Genomic DNA, 23,680 nt, shown 5'->3' on the forward strand with positions numbered 1-23,680 from the left:
ATAATAGTGCTTCTCCAGAGCATATAATGGGCCTTGAAATGCAATCATAAAACCCTCTGCAAATCTAAATCGCAAAGGCAATCAACATACTTTGGTGGAAGTGATAAGTGCAAAATGCTGAGTAAATAGGATAGAAGAGCTCTGGAAACATAATTCCAAAAGTGTGGTGTCCAGGTCTGTCGATATTATTATCTGATGCAAACAGGTCTGGGTCTAGAGACTTCATCTACAGAAGATACTTGATTTTTTTTTTCTTCCTGACATGCTAAGCAGACAGTGGTTGGGTTGTCTGTCTTCCACAGCTGTGAGGCAGAAAGGTGGGTGTCACCCAGTTTCACAGCTACAGTGCTGAACATTGCTCCCTAATGTGAGGCCATGACTTGTCCTGCTCCTCCAGAGCTGGAAGGCTTAGGTGCATCTTGTGGAGTGCACGGCTTTTGAACTTCTTTGCCTGTGAGACAATGCTTTCCAGCTGTTATTGCTACAACTTTTTTCTTCTTGGTCAGAAGTAAGTTATACGTTATTTCAGTAAGCTCCATGTGTAAATCCATTGTTTTGTTATTTTTAAATGGGAGATAATCTCTGGTTTCCTACTGTCGGGATGACCCTAGAGTCCCTTTTTTCCAGCCTGACGGCTGAAGAAAGAGTCGGGATTCTTCAGCTCTGGTTCAGAAGGTTGTTTATTATCTATTTTCTAAAATATTTTCTCTCAGACCCGCAGAGGTCTGATCTGCAGGTCTGTCAAGGGCACACTGTCCACCCTGGGCTGGTGTCTACATTTTATACTATGACTTATGTGTACTTTCTTTATCATTATTTTCCAATACCTATCACCTATGTTAGACTGTCTACTTCTACTCTAGACCAACCTAAATGTGCCACCATCACCCAAAACATGGAGGTTAGGAAGGAGAAAGAAGAAGGACAGGGAACGCCCAAATTTCTCCATCTTGAGACTCCAAACCCCCATTCTAAAAATCCCTAAATTCTACTTTTCACCCTGTGACAACTACTATTATGCTACTTAAACTTCTGTGACTTTTAATTCTTCATACAAATTTGGTACATGGGTTAAGATCGAAATTCCAAGTGTCTTTGGCTTTCTGCCAGGACTCCCTAGCCCCCTGCCAGGATCTCTGAGTCCCTGCCAGGGGCACAAGCCATCCAGGGCACCCAGACAGGTTCCGACAAGATAATACCCACTATTTGGCTAAATGTTGTCTTTTTCCCCTGATGCTTTTCTTTTTTCTTTCTCCCACTCTTGTGGGTTAAGAAAACTGGAAAGACCTGAAAACAACTCAACTCCAATTTCCTGTTCTAAATAGGGAAGGTCCTAAGCATGTTTGTGTGCTGCTCTCTCAATTGTCTCAGTAAGAGCACACCATCTACCAGACCTCTGCAGGACTGCACTTGCACTGGCAAAGTCTCTGGTGTTAGCCATGGAGAAAGGTAGCAGCTTCCTACTGGTTTGATATCTATTTTTAACGATAGCTGAACAGCAGCCCAATAAAAGGAGAGGGATAGTGAGGAAATCCTCCTAAAGATGTTATTCAGGAAATGCCAGACCTGCACCACTCACATTTGACAAAAGTACACTATTTCCAAAGCAGGTACCATATAACCTGCAGAACAGAAGGGACGCTTTATTATAAATGCTGCATTTTTAAATACATGCTGAAGGAAAACTGACCTGAAATGGAGACAAAAGTTCATTTCATATTGTAACCACCATCAGGAAGAGTGGCTATGTTTTCTCTGAGAAGATGGTATGTCCCCAGTGAGCAAGAGTCAAGGCTTAGTTACGTGTAAACTCCTCAAGGCCCATGGCAGTCTTTGGACTGTATCTAATTTATTGGTCACTCTCTCTTTAGCAGCTGAGTGGAGGAAGGTGTCAGACATTGTCCAGTTTCACAGTTAATGGGTTGACCTTGTTTCCAAAGTAAATATTGGACAGCTTCTAGCTCCTGGTATTTTTCCATCTCTCTCCTTATCTCTCCCTTGATCTCTACAATAGTAAATCAGCTATGGGGGAAACTGTGAACTCCTTCACTTCAACCTGCTGTGCTCTGGACCGCTCACCTGGAGTCCTGGGGCTTGCATGAGATCAGGTGCTTTGTGTGGATAAAGTCACCTCTAGTCCTAGATGCTTGCAGCGCCAATCCACATTGACTGTGTTGTATAAAAACTCGTTGAATTGGTCAGGATACATGATGTTAGGAAGTGACTTAATGAAATCTGGGGATTGTTTTCCAAGCTTTGCTGCATTGTGAGTGTGAAGAGTCACTTTTTTCCTTTCCACCTTTTTCTTCTCTGGGTTTTTCAGTGGCATCACTAACACATCTGTGCTAGCTGCAATAGTCATAATAATTCTAGTTCTGGTGTTTGCAGTGTGGTTCTATTAATTTCCTTACTTCCTTGTCTCAACAGTTTTCAGGGAGTATTGATGAAACATTTTTCCAGAATTTGGACATAAAAGGTCCAGCTGAAATGAGGTCTGCAGATAGCCATGACATTTGGTCCTGAAGTAGTGGTCCATGTTTTCTGTGTTGGTCTCTGAAGGCTTGGCTCTCTTTTAAAGCATTATCAGCTTCAGTGGAGGCAAAGCAGAACAATGTAACAGAGGATTTCACACCGGCTCTTTTATGGCTTTTTTTCTTCATGACACAAGTTGTGCTAGAGGTAAAGTGTGAACCAGACACCTCAGATAATGTATAGCGTTGGGGTTAAGAAAGAAATTTATGTGAGCAGCAGCACACAGGCCTTGCCTTCACTTGTCCTACTTGGACAACGAAAGCAAGGCACTCCATTAAATGAAATAAGATGATGATATTTGCCATCTTTGTACTTCTCAAAGCAGTCAAGAAAAAGCACACCAACAACAGTTGCTCTGAATTAATAATGTGAACTGAATTCTGTGATTTTATTGAATGGTTAAGTGACTTTGTGCTTTGTTCTACTTCACTGAAATGAAACAATACATGTTCATTCCAGTCTTTTGTCTTGTGATGCTATATTTTTTAATACTCTGAGTTGAGATAAATTTCCTTTGATTCCATAGAACAGGTGACAAGAGAGAGAATAAAAAAATTCTAAGCCTTGTAGTAGAAATACTCAGGTGAATGAAACGAGAAATCAGGCTTAAATCAGCCTAAATAAAATTACCTCTTGGTTCTGAAATTACCTCTTAGTAATTAATCAGAGGACCTGGCTCCTGTTTCTCATGAATATTTATTTGTATTTTCTAGCCCTAATAAGTTGCTTTTTACTTTCTGGTGCTGCAATTTCATTGGAGTTTTCCAGGTGAGCTCATCTCCTTGTGAGGCAGGTACCTCCTGTCTTCAGTTCAGTGATGATTAAGCCAAGGCACAATGTTGCTGGGTTGGCCAGGGCAAAGCCACTAAACAAACTCAGGACTCTGTCCCTTGTGTGACCTGTGATAGCCTGACAAGCAAGTGAGGTAATTTCCATGGGGTCCTGAGTATGACTTGTACAGCAAGTTGGTAGGTTTGTGTAATTTAAAAAAAATATTTAGCAATAGATTTGGGTATAGTATGAACACATTGTTGGATTTTAACCCATTTCTTGATTCCAGCTAGGTTTGATCTTCAAAAGCAACATCCAAAGGGACAGGATGTATTTTTTTATTTGCCTTAAAAAGAGCAGCCAGCATGACATCATCCCTTTCAATTAGGCAGGCAATGATCTCTGCAGTGGAGGGGGAGGGAGCACACTGCCCCCAAATCTGTTGCTCTAGAGCTGGCTGAGTGGGTGTGAATAACAGAAGTGATCAAAAGGGAAAGATCTTCAATCAGGAACAGATAGTGATGTTGCAGAGGGGAAGAGTCTTGCTTTGGCTTTGCAGGGAAGAAAGAAGGGAAAGCTGCAGGAGTCATGAGAAACCAAAGCATGAAATACTCACAGAGAACAAAAGGTGGGTAGCTTTAACAACCATTTTAGCAGGGTCAGGGAAGAATAAAAGGATGTATTGAGTCCACTTGCAGAGACAGAATTCACACAGTGCTCATTTGGCTGGCAGAATGGAAAATGGCAGTAAATCCTTGGAGTTAAAAAACAACCCTTGGGCTGCAGACACGTGATTGCTTGCCAATGAAGAATACAGTGAACTGGGGACAGCAGAACAGAAGCAGCTCTACTTTGGTGTCATGTTTTGCCTTGGCCTTTATTCTGTCTGTTCTAGTTGCTTTTGGAAACATCTAAAACTTGCAGTAAGAGTGTGGTTGGTAGTTCCCTCCTCTTTTCCGAGGCACACTTTTGAGGGACCTGCCATTCCTCTGCTGCATGAAATCGTCTTGAAGGATAGTAACAAGATACAGGGAGAGGTTGAGACCCATTCATACAACACTAGTTATTTCTGAGGCTACTGAAATCCCTCCCAAGCAGGAAGCTGTTTCAGTTCAAAGCAAATTATCTAACATTTACTCATTCTTGCTGCTGAGCATTCGTGAAGCAACTGCCATCACGGTTTTTATTTAGGGTAGGAAATACCCTGGCATTGCAGAGCCTATGCAAGAATAGAGCCCTGTCTTAATGTCTACTGTGTGTTTTCACTCTTTGCTGTATATATTGCAGGAGAAATAGATTTTAGACCTTTTCTGTGAAGTGAGCACCAGATTATCATGGCCTTCATCTGGGGGGCTTAGAGAACATCACCAGAAACCAGTATAACTTTCCACTTAGCTTATTGTAGATGATTGTAGCACAACCATGAACTGACCCTGCTTCCATCCTTGTGGAAAGTACATCAACAGAGGCAGATGTTTGAATCTTGCTGAACTTCAGCTCCTGTGCCTTTAAGGAGGGCAACTACCCCAGACTTAAATTACTTGAAGCCTCTGTTCTGGATCTATTGGAACTCCGTTTACAATGAACTCATGGGATATTGGGGAAACTGCCCAAAAACTTCCAAAGGCAGGAGGAGAAGAGGGGTGAAGAATAATGGGGTAATATGCATTTAAAGGGCATTTTGGATCCAGTTACAGATGTTACAGTACAGGCTAAAGATCCTCAGTTAGGATCCTTTAGCCAGGTACCAGAAATATCTCAGGTTATCAAGGCTGTGTTTTGCTGCCGTAGCTGACAGAGAATAGAGGCACTGAGAAAGTTGCTGTAGACAAATAATCATCTTTCAGAGCTCAGAGAAGATGTAGCTTGACAATCATTAGTCTCACTTGCTGGCACATCTGTGTAACATTGAATTATTGCATGTGGGGAGTGTGAGCTGTGTTTGGGCCAATTTTCACCAACCTCCCAAATGCAGGTGCAACAAATAAGTGTATCCAGCATTTCCAGCCAGGCCTAGGATTTTGTTGCCAATCACCTCTCACTTCACTTGCCCTCTAAAAGAGGACAAGTTTCACCAAGTCAGGTGGCTCGGCTTTTTTTTTTTTTTTTTTTTGTAATAGGCAGCCGTAACAAAAGGGCTACATTATTCTCAACTCAGATTATAGACTCCTTGTAGTGTAGTGGGGCATTATAGCAAAGTCAGTGAGGGCTTTTATTGGTAACAATGATAAGAACTAAAGCTTATATCTGACTTTAATTAAAGAGCATGCTAAGGTCAGTATTGGGGACACAATCAAAGGCTTCATGGGATCTGGCATATTGTACTGAAATTTTTTAGCATCTGCTTACCTTAATTGATTTGCACACAGAGCAACAGATTTTCTGGTATGTTCTGAGGTGCTATATTTTCAAGCCCCACCAGTTTTCTGGACATTGCTCTAAGAATGTTTCTTCTTGTTTGCACATCTTTCATCATGAAAGACCAAGCTGTGTAGAAACAAACTAGCCAAGTTCAAGCTGTGATCTCTTCTGCCAGGCTAGTGCCCAGAAGTCCTATTAAATATGTCAGTTCTGGCTAGGAATAAAAGGGCTAAACAAATGAACTTGATAGAAAGGCATAAGGAAGGTGTAATTGTACAGTAGGGAGTAATTGTACAACCATGTCTTTAGTTCAGAGCCATTCAGCTCCCTGACATTACTTTTCTGTTAGTAGGTATGGTTTTGTTTCCATGCAAAACTGTGACTGAACTGAGGCAAGATATTTAAAAAAGTGTTTTAACAGCTTTTCCCCACAAGAAGCAGAGTTCCATGGCAAGCACAATTTACCCAGTCCTGGCAAATTTTGTTCACAATATCGCCTTAGAGCGATTGCCTCAATTGCCTTCCCTTTCTTTGCAGTGACCTTGTCCTCTAAGTGTCTTATCATGTCCTTATCATGCTTACATGAGAGCATGTAACACCCAAATATGATCCTGAGAAATTCAGTGGTGTTTTATGGCCGCCATATATCCCATAATTCTGCTGGTGACAGGAGAGACTTTAACAGCACTTCTGCTGAATGGATTTTTTTCAAAGTGATGAAGGAGTCTTTCAAAGATTACCAACTTCACGTACAATGTTGGGAACTGTCAAAGAAAGACAAAGAGCCCTTTTTGGTCTAGGAATATCATCAGTAGTCTTGCAGGTCTTTGGTTAGATGCAGACATTCTGTAACATTTCAGCACTATTGGCCCGTGCCAAGTTCAAATGAAAATTCCCAGCCAAACCCCTAGGTGGAAATAGCATCAGGTAAGAATCAGATATTTCAGGTTAGATTGTTTCTTAGGCCTACAGCAAAGGGCTTCAAAGCTCAGGATGAGTTGCAGCATCATGTACTCCATGACTTTATCCATCTATCAAATTGAAAGGATTTTATAAAAGCTAATTACTGCTGTCCCAATTAAAAATTAAGAAATAGAGGCATTAGGAAACTTGCTGAGGGTAACAAAACTGGGAAGAGCTGGAAACAGGGTCTGCAACCCAGGAGCTGGGTGTTACTCAATATCCTGGGGCCACTTCACCTCCCAGCAGCTCAGGGGTGAAATTGTAACTTCTCTGAAGCTGTGAGAGTTTGACAGTTGACTTCAGTGAAGCAAAAATACAACCCCATAGAATTATTCTGCCTTTATTCAAATTATCAAAACAGTCCGAGACAGTCAGTCTCTGTCGACTCTCTAAATGTCCCAGAGGCTTTCCTCTGTCCTGGGGCATATTTTCTTCAGAAGAAAGCCCAGACTGGGAAGAGTGGTGCAGTCCACCTCTGCTGTGGTGTGGCCTGCAGGCTGTACCTGCTCCAAAAACTAACAGGAGCTCATTAACTCCACTACATACGTTGCATAAAAGCCCTGTACTAAATAATCTTATGTAAATGTGTATATTTTTAAATACATTAATTGCTTCATTTGTCTTGTATTTTTTCTAAAGATGAAACAAGAAGTGGGAGTGATTTTAAGGAAAGTTTTCATTGATTTATTGTGTTGATCAATGAGTATTACAGCAGTTATGAATGCCAAGAAAACAAATACACAACCATAACTGGGGATGCATATAAACTTCTGTTAACTAGACTTCTAAAGATCAGAGCAGCCTGTATTTCTTGGACCACATTCTGCTCACTTTATTCCTTTAGGATTATAAAGAACTGAAGATCTGAAAGCAACTATCTACTCATTTGTTTATTCAGTGCAGGAATATGTTTGTATTAGGCACCCATCCTAAAAGCAACTTGTTCTATTAAAAGGGAATCAGTCACAGCAGGACACTGAGAAACGGAGTTCTTCAGTAGCAGACTGCAAACACCCCATTGTTTCCAGTTATTTTCTAAATTAATGAGTTTTTTACTCTCTATATGTATTATTCAAAATAAAACACAAGCAAAAGAAGTTTAAATATGTGAAAAGATCACACATATGAACAAATAAATTTTCATTACATTTAAGTGTTAGGTTCCTTAAATATCTAAGTAGGAAGTACTGTTAGATAGAGTGATAATTCCAAGTGAGCACAGAAACTAAATGTCTTGGTTTGAACAGACAGGTGTCTGGTAAGAAAGGCAGGAACCTCCCCTGAAATGAAAAATGCAAACCCCCTCTGTTGCTGTGTGATGTTATGACTTGCCTCAGTTTCCCCTGGTTTCTCCCTGAAATTTCCTTCTCCAGGTGGTGTGTCAATCACCTCTCCTTTTCCCCACCCTTGACCCCTGCTGGGCATTGTCTATCAACCCAGAAATTCCAAGGAGAGCGATGAGTGAATGGCAGGTTCAAAAGATGCTCTCCAGCCCCTGGGGGGCCATTGGTCCACCCAGGTGTCCTTCTCACCTGAGACCCCTTCCCCTCATAGCTGGTTGGTGCTCCTTGTGTTCCCTCTCCTGCCCCTCTCCCCAGGTAAAAGGGCAAGCAGACCACACGGTCGGGAGGTCTGTTGGAGAGATCGGTTGGAGAGTTCATTGGAGTTGTTGCAAGATTCAGAGGCTGTGCCACCAAAATAAAAACTCTGGATTAAAAACTCTCCATCAGGACCCACTCCTTTCTTCACCTCACCTCAAAGGTTTGTCCAGCTCAGGAAGGCCTGATGTGCCCCCCCATCAACAGCAAGCTCCAGCCCGCAAGCTCTGGAGCTCGGGGCATGCCCAGACTTGTCCCCACGTGCCCAGCTGTGACCACAGGTACTGAATATCGTCTCTGGGGAGGAAGGGCCACAGGTGCGGCTATTTGGTCAGCAGCTGAGGCCAGACAGACCCAGGCAGTCCCGTCTGTAATATTGGTAAACTCCAATACACCTCTCTCTGCATTGTTATAATTTTGAAATTAAAGGGGGCTTTCAGGCAAAGATGTGGGAGCCAGAATAATAGTTCTTTATTAGGGAAGAAAAATAAAATAAACAATGTAGCAATACAAAACAACACTGACAGAGTAGAATATGACCTGACACCCTGTTGGTCAGGGTGTTGGTAGGAGTCCAATTGAAATGGTGGCTGCAGTCCTCCTGGAGTAGCAGGTGTGATTCTCCTGGAGCAGGGATCCTGTAGAAGGGTGGAGGCTTCCTGTGAAGATCTGGTGGTGGTGTAGATGGGCCTGGTCTTCCTCTGAGAATCCAGTGGAAAGGCTGTCCTGCTATCCCAAAATCTCAGATTATATCCAGTTAAGAATGCCTGGGGGCTCCTCCCTCTGGGCAGAGCACCTCACAATGGGATGATGCAATTTTTATCACTCATGCAGTAATACTCAATGGCCCATTAACAGAAGATGTCTCCCCTGAGAGAGGATTGGTTTGTAGAAGAGATAAAGAAAACTGCCCAATTAACAGAAGATAACTGCCCCACATCTAACAGATAGCAAATAGAATACAGATATTCTCTTGCAATCTAGGACACTAAACAAGCTGTCTCCCATATTTAAAGAGCATTGAAAAGCCAGTTGGTCAAATAAGACAAAAGTAATGCTTTGGACTTCTATGGGACAAAGGGAGGAATGATCTTCCCAAAATTGGATGGAGCTGGAAGCTGCCACCCTCATTCATCTTGAATTGCAACTTGGTCTTAAATCAGTGCTTTTGAGCTCACTAGAACTGTTTGTGGAGTTACATGTCCAGAACTTCATGGGGAGTGGGAGAAGGCCATCCCTGAAGGACATTAGAAATCTGTTTTTTGTGACTGGTGCAGTTGAACACAGCCACGAGCCTGTGGAAAGGAAACAGGAACTGGAATTAAGCTTAAATTCTTCAATATGCAAACTTGCCAGGGTTTTACTCATGTTGCTTTTTATTTCTTCCAAGTTAAAGCTAGTACATGGATGGCTTGCATGAGCTGAGTGGTGGCCAGTACTGTGTAAAGTCATGATAAATTGATAGCAGGTCAAAGTTTGAATGTTTGGGTTTGGGAATGGCAACGCCGTAGGATCCAGATTTTGCTGTCACTCCTTGAGACAGTTTTCCTTTTAAAGATCATTTTGGCAAATGTATAGAATGTGCTGTTAGAGGTTTTTGATCCTGCAGAATTGAAAATAGGTGTGCTAATCTGGAAGGCAATTGACAGACTTTCAAGAAGATGTTTAAATCAAGCAGGTTGTTTTTTAAACAGGGGTCTACTCTGTGGTATTGCCCATATTGGTAAAAAAATTCTTAGAGAGGATGTCAGTCTCTGTTAAATTCTCTGCATAAAGGGAGTGATAGAAGTAGAAACAATAAGGGAAGCCCATTAGGAAAGTTTCACATTTAAATCCTGTTATAACTGCTGGTAGAAGGTTGTGTCACATCTGATTTCCATACTCAACACTGGTTTGCTTAAACAGAGTGAAGTCTTCAGCTCCTCAAGAATGATACGTGTTCCTTTGCTCTCAAATTCTTATTTGCTCTTTGCAAAAGATGTGGAATTCTTACATAAATAACAGATAAGTGAGACCATATGTGGTATAATAGGTTGTATTCCTGTTATGTTGCTCTTGGCACCTCTCATATCATCTGAGTAAGTATAAAACTGTGTCTCTTTTTCCCCTGTCCTCATAAGAGCAGTTCTGCATTTGTCATTGAGCCAACAAAAAAAGCCAGTTATGATCCTCTCCTCAGGAGTGTCTATGAACATCTTAAAAAGTGCTTAATTTTAACATGGCTCAGTAGGGTGTTCAGGGAGAGAGAGATGTCATGACCCTTTTGATTTTTGGAAAGTCTGAAATGCATTTGGTAAGGAAAGGAGTGCATAAAGTCAAATCTGTTTATATTTTTAACAACCTGCAATTTGAAGGAGTGTTAAGCTAGTGGGGTGGTTTTGGAGATCTTCATCTGAAATGATGTTGAGGGTTTCAGTGTAACTGGTGAAAAATCAGTACGTCTAAGAACAAAATAACAGTAATACAGAAAATAAAGACAAATTCACATGGAATCAGAGGCATGAAACTGATGTACTGCATTGCAAGCAAAACTTTAAAGAAACTTGTGTGTAACCAGAACTGGGAGTGGACTTGGATGGCAATGATTGAGAAATAACGTGGGATGTTTTTTGTCTTCCTCAACGAATCAAACATGGTATCTTCTAATGGATCTGGAAACAGCTGAAACAACCAAGCTCTAGGATGTAGAGGGCTATTTTTAGGATTAATCCACAACCACTGAAAAATTTGGTGGTCCTAAGAAGACCTTACTAAAGAATTATGTTTGTTCTCCACGGATATTTTTTACTTGGAAATGGGAGTTGATGCAGGATAGGAAGGAGTGGGTAGCTGGGGAGGGAAATCTGATTTCCATTGGAAAGATTTTTAAATGGAAATTTCCAACCACTTCTATAGTTAATGAGGAAATAGAACATTTTGTTGAAAAGATTTAATTGGGAAATAATTTCTGTTTTTCAACAAAAAGCTTTCCAGCCCAGTGTTTCCAAGCAACTCTAACTGTCTCATATAGAGGCTGTTTGGAAGCTGATGGCACACATGGGAAAGAGCACTACTCTTCTGGCCTCGAGAGTGTCCTGGGACAGAGGAGTTTGGCCAAATGTAGGGCAGGAGTGGATTAGGTGATTCTGGGATTAGTTCAGATTGCACTTATCAGAGGGCAGTGGTGCTTGCACACAGTGACCCTTTCTGTTCTCTGTCAAAGGGTTTCACCACTTATTATACATGGCAGAGGGATCTTTACATGCACCAGTGAAATGCAGTCTGTTGTGGGTTGGAAAATAGCAATGGCTGCACCTCAAAAAAGGCTTAGATTCAGTTTGGGACACCATAGAAATGTCAATATTTGCTAACAGTTACCAGCATATTGGTGTCTGAGACACCACATTTTCTATTTAGAGCAGGAAGTAACTGTGGTTTTTTCATATACCACAGCATGGTACCTTTTCTGGCAAATGTTCACTTTTTGATTATGACCACTATATTTTCCATTGTTTGTGCTAAAGCTCTGTTTACATCTTAATGCAGTTGCGATATTCTGTGTTAATCATTTATCCGTATGGAAAAATGTGTAAAATACACTTTTTCAAATGCTTAGGAAAATACTCATATTGATCATATACAGGGGGACTAAAGAAAAATCACCCTTCATAGTCTTCCTGCATTCTTGACTACATATATTCCATCTTCTAGGCCTGCTGATACATATTTCTTTCTAAATTATCCTCACGGTTGTGATGAGATCAGACCAGGTCAAGATAAAACCAGCTGATAGCTGTTCGCTTCCTCACAGGTCAGCTCACTCCTTGTAGAGGGAAGAGCCTGTCGGTGCTGTGAAGTGTTTTTGAGGTCTGCTGCATCCACAGCTGAAGCCCTGACTGCAGCCAGCAGAGCTGAGATTCAGACATTGCAGCAGAGCAGCGCTGCAGGCCACTGCTGCCAGCTGAGTCACTGCACCAGCACTGCAGAAGTACCCTTACAGGTCACAGCTCTGCCCATTTGATCTCTTACATGGGGTGTATGTCAAAGCCTTGTGTACAGCAACAAACCAGGGCCGCTTATGTGACCTCGGGCATCTGTTTTTTGGCCTAATTTGTAAGCACTTTTAGAAGCACAAATAATAGGATCAGGGAGCATTTAGTTATAGCTATTTTCATTTTTGCTTGCTACAAATGCTGTGTTGCATCAGCTCAGCTGGGGCAAAGGAACCCACTGATAACTCACAGGTGTCTCTGTTGCTGTGCTGTTCCAGTATTTAAAGGGTGGCTACAAACAATATGGAGACTCACTTTTTAAAGGAGGCCACATAGAAAAGATGAGGAGTAATGGGTACAAGTTACTCCTGGGGAGATTCCACTTAGACACAAGAGGAAAATTTTTCACAGTGAGAATCAGCCTTTAGAAAAACCTCCCCAGGGAACTGGTGGATTCCCCAAAGTCAGATGCTTGTAAGATTCACCTGGACAGGATAGTGGACCATCTTGTCTAGACCATCTTGCTTTTCCAGGAGAGGTTGCACCAGATGATCACTGAGGCCCCCTTCCAGCCTGATACTCTGTGATTCGATAGAATATAACTGTGCTGCCTTTCCTGTAAATGAATTAAGGGAGTATTTTACAGTCCTCTGGCAAGGAAAGAGGGAGAGCTTTTTCCCCACCTCGGGATGGAGGGGTCCCAAAGCTGGGGCTATGTTCTGTCCATGGGACTGCTACACTGATATGATTTTTAGGGGAGAGTACTTCATAGAGAAGCTCAAACTCTCCCTGCCTGGAGGGACAGCCTTTTTCCTGTGGGAGCAAATACAACCAGTGTTTGCTCCTTAGCACAGACACAGGGGGGCTTTAAACCAGTGGAGAAGCAATCCCATGAAAACCATCAGTAGGGCAGTCTATTTTGGGCTCCCCTGGAATGCATGCTCGGTTGCTTTATGTGTAAGAAGATGAGTTGGTGTGGCAGGTCATCCTGGCTGAATTGAGGAGAATCCCGACTCAATTTGGTGAATAAAACAGTACTAGAAAGAGTTGGAAAAGGGTACAGGACATTGAGCAGAAATGTAGCAGTATATAGAAATATCTCCTGGGATTGCTGGGATAAAAACAGGCAGGCCCAGCCTTGTCTGGAGTTAGAAGTGAAGGGTATGAGGGCATTTCTGCAGCTACCCTGGTAGTTACACTGTTGCTGACTAGTGATACTGTGATGAGGGACACTGGAAAGACCAAGGGATTCAGCAGTTCTCCTGTCCCAGCAGTTTCCCTGTCCCAGCCTTTCTGGCAAAGCCTGCTCTCAGGCCTCCCAGGTCTCTTCATCGCAGCTCCAGCATAGTCCCCAGTGCTCCTGAGATGAAGAGAAGCCCCTCACGGGCACCCAATGGCGTCTAGTCCTCACAAGGGGACAAACAGCATGCAGATTGTGTTGGGTAACAGCCTTGTCTGGTGAAAGGGAAACTCCTTTTGTCCTCCCAAAAAGCAGGGCAAGTTTGTCCCATGCTTCAGAGAGTAGCAGATTTATCTCTGGCGGATGGTTGGATGATGATAATCCAGCAGCTGTTGCTCACTAGGCAGGTTTACAAGAACTACTCTCCCTTCTAGGCAGATACAGAAGGCCCAGATTCCACCTGGCTTGGTATTTTGCAGTCACAGGGAAATCAGCACAAAGTTTGTATGGATCACATGAGAGGCAGGCAGGGCTCTGCCCTGGGGCTCATGCAAATGCAGGGTTGGTCTTCTGAAATTAGAGAAGTTGCATCGATTTTATGGCATTTGAAGGATCTGACCTGTTATATTTATTTTGCAGATGGCTTCTTTGACTTGCTGCCATTTCTAATTTTTTATGAGGTTCTCAAGCAACATTTGTCTATTAAATCACATCATTAAAAAAATTACATTTCCTTCCTGAAGTCCATAGTGGTTTTTCTGTCTAAGTGGGACATACAACTGTCATTTCCCATGTGCAGGATCACAGAACAGTATCAGCAGAGACCAGGGTCATTTTTATAAAATGAACATTGCTACACACCGTCCTCAAGTTGATAAATAAACAATGGTCTTCCATAATCAGAACACAAACCAAAGTCTCATCAAACCAAATATTTTAAACAGAAAGGAAAATCTGACTGAGTTTTCAGGTTTGTTTCTTTTTTCTTCTTCAGTTTTCATGAGTTTTTTTTTTTTTCCCAGTTTTTCCAAATTATCCATTACTTATTTGAATCTAATTGCATTTGGAGTCCAAATTTAGGTCAGGTGGAGTGCTTGTCTCCACGAGCTCAGAAGTAAGGAATCAGCTTTTACAGGAGATGACTCTGGGAGATCTTGGGAGGACCCTAAGGCCTTGCAGCACATTTGTGAGCTGACTGCATCCAGAAGCAGCACTGGCTGCTGAGCAGACTATGAGGCAAAGGCTCATGCCCATCTTGTAAGTGTTTTTAACATCTAAAATAGCAAGGCTGTGGACAAATTGCTTTTTGGGGGTATTCTAAGAGATCGTGTTTGTGAGAAATAGTTACAGAAGCCAAAAGTGTAAGAAGGAATACTTTAGCCTAACTAGTTACGTTCCACTTCTCCAGACTGATTCTAGGTCTGAGCACTTTGCTCATGTAGAGTTTATAATTTTTCTTGCCTGCATCACCAATTCACTGAGAGTTGATCCTACCAAGCACTGAATACTCAAATTCCATCATTGCCTTTGCTATGGGCAATGAGTCTTCAGTACCATCCTGGCTCCAGCTCTAACATGTTCTGAAATGAGAATGCTGGATCTAAATGAGTTTTAAATGAACTTAGGGCATCATTATGGCTTGAAGACAAACCCCGTGGGACTGCTGAGGATAAGGGTGGCATGGATTGGGCTGTAGTTGTGCAAGCCCTGTTACTCTGGCTATTCTGAGAGCTGTGCTTTGCAAAAAATCTGGGGATTAAATTCTGAGTCTTTCCTTTGATAAACCCAAGAGTCAGTGGATTTATCCCAAGTGTTGTGAACATGTGTCTTGAAGGCAGCTTTCAGAGCAATCTGACAAATCTAAACTCAAAATTTCCTGAAGCTCTCATGTTTAAAAGCGAGCAAACCAATTCTTGCTGCGGCAAAGCACTGCTGGAGTGATTGGCTTTTGCACACCTTGTGGAGGTTTTGCACACCTTACCTGATGTGTAGGGCACACTTGATATGGTACTGCAGTCCCCTCCTTCCAAGAGGTCGTTGTGATGTGAATGCTGATGATGCTCAGCAGGCTGAATTGCCAATACCCTGTGGCGAATCTTCTGTTTGTACTGCTGCAAGCACAGAAACAGGTGTCTTGGACCTTCCTGGCTCTGGTTCTCCAATGCTTGCAGCAAACTTCACAAGTGACAGCATCTTAGCATCACCCACCAAGTGGATGAGCTCCCTGCTGGTGACTGTTCTGTTGGGCCAAGACCAAGAAGTGCAGACAAGTCCTGAACCAGGACAAAGTGACCTGAAAAAGGAGGCACATCCCACAATCCTACTTAGCTTAAGGTCACTCTTCCATGTGGCTCTATCTTGTGAGGGGAGAGGCAGTACCTCTTTGATTTAGCACTTTCACATTTCCCCTGGGTGTGTTTTCAAGAGACAAATCAATAGAGGATTTGCCAAGGTGTCAGTAGGCTGCAAAATTCTACAGCCATGAGCATAACAAATAGGAGTGGCAGAAGCACAGGAAAATTGTGCAGGTTATGCCAGACATGCAGTGATAAAACTTTTATAGTCCCATCCCATATTTTGTGTGTCTCCCATCTTTGCCTGGCTTTATTGGGTTTGGGGTTTTAAGTTTTTATTGAAAATAATTTTTTTGCTATGGAAACAACTGTATCCATTAAACTGGGTGGAGCTTAATTACACCTTCTGAGGCTAAGATCAGTTCATCATTTAATTTTAGTGATGTGCTGTAACATTTGCTGCAGCTTTGTAATTTTATTGTGGTTTCATCCATCTGTCCCATGCCCCTTCTGTTTTTCCCACCTCCCCATTGTCTCCAGAGGCATGGATGTAAAGGCTCTTTTGGGCAGGGGCTCTCTGCATTTATAGTCTTTTAAACAGTCTCAGATATGCTGCTGAATTAATCCCATACAATATCAATTTGGTTGCAAGCTAGCTTTGTTTGGTCAGAGAGAGAGGCACAAAAAGTGAAATGATGTCTGCATAGTCATGTGGTTGAGCAGTAGTAGAGAGGGATTTATACCAAAACAGATACAAATAGCTGTATTCTATAGCTAGATCTCTATAGCTATATATTCAGCCTTCCTCCCACTCCCTCAGCTCTTAGAACACTGTATTTTACAGATTTTCTAGTTGTGGAGAAGAACAATTTACCTCATGGTTACTTCTGTTTCTTTTTGGTGCAAAAACACTTCTGGTATTAATTCTAGAGGATATTTTAAAAGAAAAATTGAGAGTGAACTCAAGGTTAAATTCCAGTTTTTATGATAGCTGCCATGTGATTTGGACATTAATTTCTTAGTACAACAGCAGCCAGGGTGAATGTGGATTTTGGAAGAGCAGATCTATTCCTTTTGGGTATTATACTAGAGTCAATTTCTTGTTTTCCAAAGATAAGTCTGAAATTATTGCAAACATCGAGTCTCATTCTTTAAACATTCTATATGTAGAAACAGAGGGCTGGAGAATAGGGATTACTTTAAAAGGGGTGAGCTGTCATTGACCATAGAAAGACAGTATGTATTTATCAAATGCCTATACTCTAGAGGGATAGAATTATACAGAAATAATTTTTTAGAGGTAGTCATTTGGGAAGTGGAACATAATGATGGTTAAATAACATTCAGCAAAAAAAAAAAAAAATCTGCGACCTCCCAAAAGATTTTATGACAGGTGAATAGGCGCATTGAAGCCAAGAGTAATTTTATTTGTGTGTAAAGAAAAGCATGTAGGTATTTTTAATGTTTTTGTCAACTTTGATTTCAAGTGGAAATTCATCATGCCAAGACATGACATCTTCCTTGAGATTTCCTAACTAAGTGTTGCAACTTAAAGGAATGATTTAGGGGCATGTAATGTGACTGCCTGATTTGGGACCAGTTTATAATCTTGCTGTTGTTATCACGTGTCTCGCCATATATCCATGGACCCCTTCTCCATCCTCATACAGAGCACAAACTCAGTGAGCATCAGGCCAAGTGCTTGGCATTTGTGAAGCATCTTGTGTCCCAGCATGTGCTTTTCCCCGGGCAGCATGCATTGCTTGTGGTGTGGCTGGGATGGCAGGGGCAGCCAGGTGGGCCGGCACAGCCTGCCCTCATGAGTGCAAGGTGGCAAGTAGAAAAAATATCAGTCAATGCACCAACATCAACCTCAAGATGAAGAGCTGTGGAATATTTTCCTGCCCACACAGAGCTGTGTGTCATCCAGACCCTGCTCGCCTGCCAAGTTAATCACTCTATGTACAGCTCGTAAATGGTTTGAAATTGTGAATTATATTTTTCTGAATAGCCATGAATGTTTTTGTGGGTATATCTTTAAAATTTTCCACATGGTTTGGTGGTTAGTCTGTGATTTATCAATTATTTGAATAATTTCCTACAGAGAAAATCAGAATATTGTTGTGAAAAAAATGTCCTAACTTTCTAGTGTTTCGACATTGCTCCTTTCTATTGATGGGGTCAATTTTTTATCACATGGAAAAAAGAAATTCCAAGGTTGATGACACAAATGTTTATGTTTATAATTTGTTGCCTTTGGGTAATTGAGATTTATTTCCTTGAACATTTGCTGGATCTAATGTTAAGCATTCATCAAAATACCTGGAGATGAATAAGCAATGCTGAGAGCGGTTACTTGAGGCAGAGCAGCTCATGGGGGAACTCAGTGGCAGGCCCAGGGGGTGTCCCACACTCTCTGGGCAGCAAGCATGGACACTCTTAGTTATCCCTTGCCAGGAAGCATTTGGGAGCTCTGCATAACGCACCAGTGCCCCAGTGCAAAGGCAGCTCCTCTCACCAGCCCCTTTGCAGACATTTCATCAGTGCTGTAGCCTTGACAAGCTGAATGCCTGCATTTCAGCACTCTCTTATCTGTCACATCTTCCAGTGAGAGGTTTTCCTGTCGATTCCAGCTCTGCCCTCCTGGTGGGACACTGCTGCCAAGTAGAGGTCTGGTAGGGAAGACCTGGGATGTTAATTTTGCCCTGGTTTTCTGGGGTGGGGGCCAAGGTTGTCCTTCTGTGCCTAAAGGCCCAAGCAGAGCTATACCAATGCTCCTCTTCAGCTTGTCCCACTCCTGCTCCCCCAGACAAAGTGTGGCAGAACTGTGCATTAATGGGGGAAATGGTGGCACTGGGAATCCCTCTGTCACTGTGTTTCTCAGTCAGACTGGGAAGGTGAGGACCCAGCTCTGGAAAAGAGATGTCCCCTGCCATGCAGGCGCTTGTGAGGTGAGGAGCGGGCATGGGGCTGTGGCTCACCTCCAGATGCCCAGTGGGACCTGTGGCCTCCCTGGGGTATGTTTGCCATGTGGAAAAAGGTACCAATTTTTTTATTGTTTTAAAGGCTCTTTTCACTGACTTGCTATTTTAAACAGCCCTACTTGCAGTCCCTTGTTTAAAGGTGTGCGTTAGGCACTGTCAGTGCTCCCGGTGCGAGCAGAAAGCAACCCCCACCCATCAGCTGGCTTTGCTGGGGAGTTGCAGTCAATGGATAACCTGTGAGCTGCAGGCTGAGGGATGAGAGGAACCAAAGGAATTTCCCCTTTATTTATTTAAAAATTTAAAAAAATGAGAGACAAAACTGAATAATCATGTTTTTCAAGTCTCATTTAAACATGTGCTGCCTATCCAAAGCATTGTTGCCTGTAAACAGATCCTGGCTCTAGTCTTTTAATAATATCTTGCTTGTGACAACTAAGTTATCTGCTGCAAGAAAAAGAAAGGGAGAAAAGACTTCAACTTCTCAAAACCACTTAAGTATTTCCTTTATTAAATACATTGATAAATATTGCTAGTTCAGCTAGCACCCTGCTGGTATTATGTCTGAGAGCTGTGGCATGCTTTCAAACAAAGCCAGCAAAATCTGTACTTAGAAGCAACCCTCAGATTCCCGTGCAAAGCACAGAAATGAAATGGGAGTGATAACAAAAGGGAGGGGCTGGTGGCTTGCCTATGTGTGTCTGCCAACCCAGCTGCTGTGTCAGACTTTGCTGTGAAAACCCTTTGAATCATGATTTCCAGGAATGCAGCTGTGTCCATGCCTCCCTGTGCACCACCACGGGTGTGTGCCCTCATATGTCTGACCTTTTCAAAAGTCTTTTGACATGCTCAGAAATAAACTTTGTGATGTAAAGATAGCATATTGGGTTGGGAATAAACAAATCCGCCCTAAGAGAGCAGGTCCTTTAAAAGCCATGGGGAGCTCTTGCTGGGATCTGGATGCGTGCTCAGGTCTGGCAGCTGAAGCTGGCATCCTGCTTCTCTTGTGTCTGCAGGACTTTTCTGGTGCTTATCCCTGCAGGATTGAAGCACCCTGTGTGTGTTCATCAGCTTATCCTCACCTCACCTCTGGTGGATGTGTGGGGGGAAAGTGAGAGAGGGAAAATGAGTTCCCCTTCCAGTCCTCTCCCTCAGAGAGAATGAGTGACTACCCAGCTGTGAGGCTGCTGGTGCAGCTGGGAGACCACCCTTTCCTGAGCCTTGGCATGGGACTTCACCTCAGAACCACCTTCCTTGCTAAGTCTTGTCAACCTGTGTGGTTTTTAAAGCCTCAGATGCTCCTGATTTCTTCTTCACTGTCCCTGTCCAAAGTAAATGTAGCACTATGGCTTTTCTGAAAGGGTGGCACCTTTTTGCAGGCACTCTGTTTCTTTTCATCCGGCTGGTGTTGTGAGAAGAGATAAGCTTCTCCATCAGTTCACTATAGTGCCAGGCAAATAAAAATCTTTCATTGTAAAATGGAGTTTGTTATTTCCTTGGACTGCCTGGGTGAAGGCCTTGCTGGGTACCTCATGCCCTCTGCAGGTGCCTCTTGGGGAAGGACTCCAGATGTGAGCGTGCTGTCCTCCACCATCACCATGGGCCACATGTCAACAGTGGCTGGTGGCACATCTAGGCTAACCTGGACAACACCACTCCCTCATGTATCTTCTAGACTTTGCCCTGATTTCATCAGGGAGGGGAGGGAAGGTTGCCAGGGGATTAGAGTGCTGGACAGGTGCTTACATTCCTGCTTTGCCACTGACTTCTGGTGCTACTTTGGCCAAATGTACAAAACATGGCCTTGCAGCCCTTTTAATCACACAAGTTATTTTTAGTCCTTGTAACATCTTAAGATGTAAATGGGAGTGGCTCTATTCAGTGTTTCCAAAGATCAGGAGTTTTTATTTTGCTCAAGAGAGAAATACCTAAATCCCTCAGAAGGGTTGTTTAAACTTTTGCTGGGTTTGGTTGGTACAGGATGGATGCTTATGTTGGGCTTTTTATAATTAAAATCCTTGCTTACTTGCTGGTCTGTGGTGAAAGAATTTAACTAAGACTACTTTTGTAAAATAAAAAAAACTGTATGATCATTTTGTGCAATTACAGAAATGAGTAATTCCTGTCATGGACATACATATCTGTTTAGTCATTTACTGAAAAACTTTTTTTCCTGTCAGTCAAATGTGAAGCCACTACTCTGAGCCAACAGTTGTGTGGATTTCTCCATGGGACAGGAATTTCTTTTTATTTCACTTTTAATTCACTGAAGAAAGAGTTTGTCAATCAAAGCCCTAAATGAAACACTTAAGCAATATTTAACTAAGTTTTTTCTTCTAATTTTCTTAATATTTGTCCTGCTTTTGGAGTATATGTAATCTGATCCTGACAGATATTTTGAGGGAGATTCTCAGTGCTCTTCAATCAAGAGCAAGAAAATAGAAAAGTGTCAGAGAAACACGTGAAGATTAGGAGAAACTGGACAGAGCTATAAATGCTGTCCCACTTCAAGAATTGCTATTGACTGCAAAGCAGCTGATGAACATTTTCTGAGGTAAGCTCCACTATTATAGCTTTGTAGGGGACTTATTCCAAACAGTGGCTTTTTCAGTAATTTTCTGATCTAGCTCATTAAAGGCTAAGCTGGGAATGCCACACTTGGCTCAGTGCTTTAACATTTTCTGCTGTCTTAGCTAACTGTTGTTCTTTCTGTCGCTCATTGATCACTAAATCAGAGGATGATTCAAGTGTTACTTGAACAACAATGTTTGAGGATAGTTTATCAGTCACTCCACGTCTGCAAGAAGCATATGTTGCAATATGTACTTCACATTTTTTCTCTCTGATGATCTGGAGGCCTGGTGGTGTTACAGGTCTGCTGGCTCACCTCACCTCTATGTGACTCATTCCCTATGGATCCCACTCTTACCTGAACTCTCCCAGTGAACTGCATTAGCAGAGGGTTAACGTTGCTAAGCCTAGATCAGACATGATTCCTGTCTTCAGAAGCTGTAATTCAGAGGGGTGCCACCTCCTTGCAGAGAGGAGGAGCACAGGATGGGGTAGAACATCAGTGGAGAAGGCAGGAAATGGCAGATGATGAGGTAGAGTCGTTTTGGTTGTCCTCATTCTGTCATGAAATGGCCCTGTGAGACATCAGCCTTGGAGGAGCAGCTCACAGTCATTTTTCTCGTCTGCTGGGGCTTCTGCCAGCTGCTGGTTTAGCTGAGCCAGGGCCCCAAGGTGTTGATTTCTCTCTCAGGAGGGTGAAGGGCTATGTTCACCTTTTCAGGAAAGGGCATGGCCAGAGGTATTTTCTGTGCACTGTCTCTAGAAAGCCACACCATCAATCAGGCTTTGCTTTGCGGGGTGTACAAAAGAGGAGTGTGGTGAGTATAGCTGAGTATAGCCCTCCTCACTCTCCTACACAGGGGTTGGGTCATGCCAGTCTATGTAACCCAACAGTCACCCCGTGGGGAAGCAGTATCAGTGCCATATGCCATAGGAGAATGACCTGACCTTTCTTGTTTATATGGTAAGTGTGGCCAGGAGGCTTCTTTGTCAGCCTGATAGTCCCAGCTGCCAGCTCTTAGTGTGTCTTGTGAGCTCCAAAGCTCTTGCCAGGGCTTTGAAGTTAACAGAGAGTTATTTGGAGTTACAGGGTTTTATTTCATAGAGAACCCCTGTGCATGGCTCAAATAAAAATGTTCACCTGAGCCAGAACTCACACATTCAGCAGTGCTGGAACAGCACACAGTAAATGCAAGTCAGTTCGTCTCTTTCAAAGACCCAAAAATCATGGAGATAAGGTTGTCCTGATAGTTAAGGACAGACTTTAAGATTTTGCTGTTGTTAAAATCAGCAGCTCAGAAGTTCAGAAGTTTGCATTTTAGTAGAACATGCTGGTAAAGAGCCTTTGTGGGGGACCACCCCTCTGATTCAGCTGAGACTGTAGGGCCTCCTTGGGTTTAACACTAGAAAAACATTTGAGAGATATCTACTGTTCCCTGAAGAGAGGCTCAGTTGCCACAGGTTTCTCCACACTGCCCCAACATTTGATCTCCATGGCTCACGACAGGAGGTGAGTGACTAAAAGAGAGGTCCTTAAGAAGGATGTGTTCAGTCTCACACTATTTGGCTAACAAATGTGGGTGCCTACCCAGCTGATCTTTCTAGTTCCCAGGATGCTCACATGATACTTTTTGTATAAAATATCTAAGAAAAAACCTCATCTTGATTAATGTTATGCAAGCAAATGTATTTATGAGACAGAACAATATAATTAATCTATCAAAGCAGATTTTCTTACATTACATTACAGAGACATCTCAAAGCCCTTAACTGGTTTAAGGTGCTGTGAGCTGGCTGTTAGGTGCCTGCACGCTGTCAGAGACTCTTCCCTAAACTGATAGGAGTAACAAAGAGGAGGTAGAATCCCCATTGTACATGATAAAAATGAAGTGATTCACTTCAAGTCACAGATGAGGTCTGTAGTAAAGCTGGGAACAAAACTGTAGTTCTGTCCAAGTCTCAGGCTCTTCCTTGCAAATACTCCCTTGCTTTATTATGCTTTATCTCATCCATACAATAAAATCATGTTGACTGTGTGCTAAGGGAGCCCTTTCATGCTCTTGGTGCTGCTTGCCAAATGAGATGTGAATGTATCTGAACAATAATTGCAGCTGATTAATTATGGCAGCAGTGTGCCTGACATCACATCTGTTACTCTGATGCTGTGCTCAGCCTGAGTCAGGGGCAAACGATACTGGTATAAAAGTGCTCACTGGGATTGCCTGAATGTGCATCTGTGCTTCTCACACAGCAGAGCAAAAAGCAGGCATCTCTGAAATAACCAGACACACAATCTCATGAGCTTTTCCAGGTCAGGCTGGCTCTAAACCTGAGCAAATCCCTTTCTTTTGCAAGTGTCCTGCCAGGGCAGCTTAGGTAGGACTGGGCTGCTGAAAAGGTGGGAGGAAGAGGCAATTTTTGTGTGAGCACAGGCCATTGAAGCCACCTGGCTGGGGGT

The 23,680-nt window shown here is 42.7% G+C and overlaps 1 protein-coding gene across 6 annotated transcripts in view; it reads left to right on the forward strand.

Moving 5' to 3' along the window:
* DUSP10 (dual specificity phosphatase 10) overlaps window positions 1-23,680 on the forward strand; it is a 182,529-nt gene that overhangs the window by 19,615 nt on the left and 139,234 nt on the right. For 5 of the 6 annotated variants that reach the window (XM_064414114.1, XM_064414116.1, XM_064414112.1 and 2 more), the window contains exon 1: window positions 21,044-21,205. The exons of the other annotated variant lie outside the window; for it this stretch is intronic. The gene's annotated coding sequence lies outside the window, so the exon portion shown is untranslated. Of the gene's footprint in view, window positions 1-21,043; window positions 21,206-23,680 lie in introns of those variants that run through there. 6 annotated transcript variants of the gene reach the window in all.

This window comes from Passer domesticus, chromosome 3, assembly GCF_036417665.1.
Source record: "Passer domesticus isolate bPasDom1 chromosome 3, bPasDom1.hap1, whole genome shotgun sequence".
In the NCBI taxonomy this organism is placed as follows: domain Eukaryota; kingdom Metazoa; phylum Chordata; class Aves; order Passeriformes; family Passeridae; genus Passer; species Passer domesticus.